This window comes from Lupinus angustifolius, chromosome LG11 (genome assembly GCF_001865875.1).
Source record: "Lupinus angustifolius cultivar Tanjil chromosome LG11, LupAngTanjil_v1.0, whole genome shotgun sequence".
NCBI lineage: Eukaryota > Viridiplantae > Streptophyta > Magnoliopsida > Fabales > Fabaceae > Lupinus > Lupinus angustifolius.
Window position 1 is genome coordinate 10,107,089 of NC_032019.1, and position 4,804 is coordinate 10,111,892.

A 4,804-nucleotide genomic window follows, 5' to 3' on the forward strand; every position below is an offset into this window, starting at 1 on the left:
TGACCATGACATATAGCAGCTAACCTTTTCTCTTCTATCATGTTCAGTTGGTCGTACCGCGCTTGGATCCATTCTGATTCTTTCAATCCGGATTCTGCCATGATTCTGAGTGATGGAATTTCTACTTCAATAGGGAGTACTGCCTCCATCCCATATACTAACGAGTATGGTATTGCCCTAGTTGATGTACGTACCGAGGTGCGATATCCATGTAGAGCAAAAGGTAACATTTCATGCCAATCCTTGTACGTCACTACCATTTTTTGAACAATCTTCTTAATATTCTTGTTTGCTGCTTCTACTGCTCCATTCATCTTGGGGCGATAAGGTGAGGATGTGTGATGCTTGATTTTGAACTCGCTACACATCTCAGTCATCATCTTATTGTTTAAGTTGGTGGCGTTGTCCGTGATGATCTTGTTGGGTAACCCACATCTATACACCAACTCCTTTTTAATAAATCGTAGCACCACTGTTCTGGTCACATTGGCATATGAACATGCCTCAACCCATTTTGTGAAGTAGTCGATGGCTACGAGGATGAAGCGATGCCCATTAGAAGCTTTTGGCTCTATTGGTCCAATCACATCCATTCCCCACATGGAGAAGGGCCAGGGTGCTGAAAGGACATTTAGAGGGTTTGGTGGAGCATTGATGTTGTCTGCATAAATTTGACATTTGTGACACTTCCTGACATAAGCACAACAGTCTGTCTCCATTGTCATCCAAAAGTAACCTGCCCTTAAGATCTTTCTAGCCATAGCATGTCCGTTTGCATGGGTCCCAAACGAGCCTTCGTGCACGTCTTTGAGTATTACCTCGACTTCTTTCTCTTCTAGGCATCTGAGGAGTACCATGTCGTGATTCCTTTTGTAAACAATATCACCATCTAGAAAGAAACCCAAGGCCAGTCTTCTCAAGGTTCTCTTATCAGTCTCTGAAGCCCCAATGGGATACTCATTTTTCTGTATATAGACCTTGATGTCATGATACCATGGCTTTCCATCTTGCTCTACTTCTATTGCGCAACAATGGATTGGTTGATCTCTGCTTTCTATTCTGATGAGAGGTTGATCCTTCCCACTTATATGGAACATTGAGGATAATGTGGATAAGGCATCGGCTAGTCTGTTATCATCTTTCGGGATGTGGTAGAAGTCAATTTGGTCGTAGTGCTCAACCATCTTATGGATATGCTCCTTGTAAGGTACTAGCTTGTTGTCACGAGTCTCCCATTCTTCTTTCAACTGATGGATAACCAAAGCTGAATCCTCAAAGACTACTAAAACTTTCACTATTCTTTATAATGCTGCCTACAAACCTAGGGCACATGCCTCATATTCAGCTATATTGTTGGTGCAATCAAAACATAACCTGGCAGTAATAGGAGTGAAGTTGCCTTCTGGAGATACAAGCATGACTCTTATACCGTGTCCGAGTGCATTGGAGGCCCCATCCAATACTGACGTCCATACACCATCTTTTGTTGGTTCTCCCAAGGATAGACTCATGATACCTTCATCTGGGAACTCTTGGTTCATTGGTTCGATCTTCTCTATGGGTTGACTGGCAAGATAATCTGCAAGGGCACTACCTTTGATTGTTTTTCGTGTCACATACACTATATCATATTCTGACAATAAGACCTGCCACCGAGCGATTCTCCCTATTAATATTGGTTTCTCAAAGATATACTTCACATGATCCATCTTTGAAATCAACCAAGTGGTATGACTCAACATGTACTGCCTCAAACGACGAGATGCCCATGCTAGAGTACAACAGGTACGTTCTAGCAATGAGTACCTGTCTCGCACTCAGTGAATTTCTTGCTTAGATAGTATATGGCTTGCTCTTTTCTGCCCGATTCATCATGTTGGGCTAAGACACACCCCAGAGAGTCATCCAGTACGGTTAGGTACATTAGAAGAGGTCGACCAGGTACTGGAGGCATCAATATTGGGGGATTGGTCAGATACTGCTTTATGCTTTCAAAGGCTTTCTGGCAATCGTCATTCCATCTAACTGCCTGACTTTTTCTTAATAGTTTGAAGATTGGCTCACATGTAGCTGTTAGTTGAGAGATGAACCTGGGTATGTAGTTCAAACGTCCTAAGAAACCTCTGACTTCCTTCTCGGTTCGGGGTGCTGGCATTTCCATGATTGCTTTGACTTTCTCGGGATCTACTTCAATTCCTTTCTGGCTGACAATGAAACCAAGGACTCGTCCTGATTTAACCCCGAAGCTACATTTTGTGGGATTTAACTTCAGGCTATACTTTCTGAGTCGTTCAAATAATTTCCTTAGGTTCTCCGCACGCTCCACCTCTGATTTGGATTTGCAATGATGTCATCAACATAGATCTCCACCTCCTTATGCATCATGTCATGGACAAAAGCTACCATGGCTCTCTGGTATGTGGTCATAGTATTCGTTAAACCAAAAGGCATAACTAGATAGCAAAAGGTTCCCCATGGGGTGATGAAAGTGGTTTTATCCACATCTTCAGAGGCCATCTTGATCTGATGATACCCAAAATACCCATCCATGAAGGAGAAAAGGGCATGGTCTACAGTGCTGTCGACCAAGACATCTATATGAGGTACTGGGAAGTCATCCTTTAGGCTTGCTTTGTTCAAATCTCGATAGTCAACGCAGATCATGAGTTTGCCTCCCTTCTTTGGTACGGCTACACCATTAGCCACCCATCCTGGATATGTAGAGACTGTCACGAACCCAGCGTCTAGCCATTTCTCTACCTCTTCTTTCACCCTTAAGGAAATTTCTGGTTTTATCCTTCGTAGCTTCTGCTTAATCGGGCGTGAATCTGGGTTCAATGGCAGCTTATGTTCCACTATGTTTCTGTCCAGGCCCGGCATATCGACATAAGACCATGCAAACACATCATTGAACTCGTGCAAAAGCTGAATTATCTTTTTGCGCTCTTCCTCCTTCATCAATGTACCTACCTTCACTTCTTTCTTGTCGTCTTTTGTCCCCAAATTTACTAGCTCCGTGGGCTCTTCATGAGGCTTAATTTCTCTGGACTCTTGCTCAACCATCCTCAATAACTCAGGTGATACATCCCATTCCTCATCACTATCTCCCTCGTCGAGCGGATTAATCGGATGATCAGGATTGTACGTGTGGCTGATAACATGATTATTATTTCTGGGGTTAATGTTGGATCTGCATTATGTTGATGCTATGATTAGTTTTTATTTATGGGTTTTTTCATGGTTTTGCTGGTTGTTGTTTTGTTTGTGTGTGCAGTTATAAAAAATATATAGAATAAAATGGGACGCAAAATATGAAGAAAGAAATGCACTTTATTGAATTCAAAAAACTTGTACTATCCAATGAAACATAAACAAATTGTACTTATTTGAAAAGAAATAAACCCAATAGCTTTAGACATGGCCAAGGGATTCTAGCATCTTATTACATTGTTTCAACAAACACTTGTGGAGATGCGTCTTCCTCTATCCAGTTGTTGAGAGTGGTGCCTGGAGGACACTGAACATTGCCTGAAGGACACTGAACAACGTAGTCTGCCCCACCTTCTGAATCATCATCTCCCACAACAACAATCATTCCTGGTTCTAAGCCTGCACTGACGAAGTTCCAGCTAATGTGCGGGATGGATATGTTACGAGCTTCATACTCCCATTGCCCTAGGCACACCATCCTTCCCTTCCTTTTCTCTTTAGTAGTTCTCTCCCTATCTGCCTGAGTGGGTCTGTATCCCAAGCCGTACCGATCTTTGGTGTGCCGTAATATGACTAGACTTTCTCTTCCTTGGCCAAACTTCCCAAGCCCTTTCCCTGGTTGATAGCCCTTCTGTAGCATTACTCTTGTCATCATCAGTGATGCCTCTAAAGGTTGGGGACGCAGTGTGGGTGTCCCTCCTCCTACAAATGACTGGCAATCTCCAATGCTTGGAAGGATGTTCCAATAGCTTCCTTTGCTGCTTCGATGTACATAGTGTCAAAAGGTTTTGATACCAACATATCTTCTTCTCCCATAATAGTAAGGAGTTTTCCATCCACAATAAACTTAACTCACTGGTGCAATGTAGAAGGTACAGCCCCTGAAGCATGGATCCATGGCCTTCCCAACAAACAACTGTAACTGGGATTAATATCCATGATATGTAATACTATCTGGAAAGTGCATGATCCTATTTTTATAGGCAACTCCATTTCTCCCATGACATCCTTATTGGATCCATCAAACGCCTTCACTACCATAGAGCTTGGTCTCATATATGATGCGTCAACTGGAAGTCTAGATAACGTCCTTTTTGACATGACATTGAGGGACGAGCCATTATCGATAAGAACCTTACCAATCAAGCAATTCTGATACATTATAGAGATGTGCAGGGGGTTAGTGTGTCCCATTCCTTCAGAAGGTATTTCCTGATCACTGAAAGAAATGTAATTATCAGCCACGATGTTGTTAATAATACCACCAAGCTTGTCAGTGGTTATGTCGTGGCTGACATGTGCACGGTTCAGTATCTCCATCAGCATTTTTCTGTGGGGTTCAGAACTCATTAGTAGAGAAAAAATGGATATCCTTGTAGGAGTGCGGTTTAGTTTATCCACATTGGATACTTCCCCTTTATCTCCATGCTTATGCAACAAATCATTCAGATTGGACTCCAATTCATCTTCCGTAGGAATACATACTTTCCCTTTTCCTTTATCCTTGGCTAAGGCCTTTTCAGCATCTGAGGGAACATAAACACGTCCACTTCTAGTTATCCGATTGTCCCCAACAACATTGGTGACTTCTATT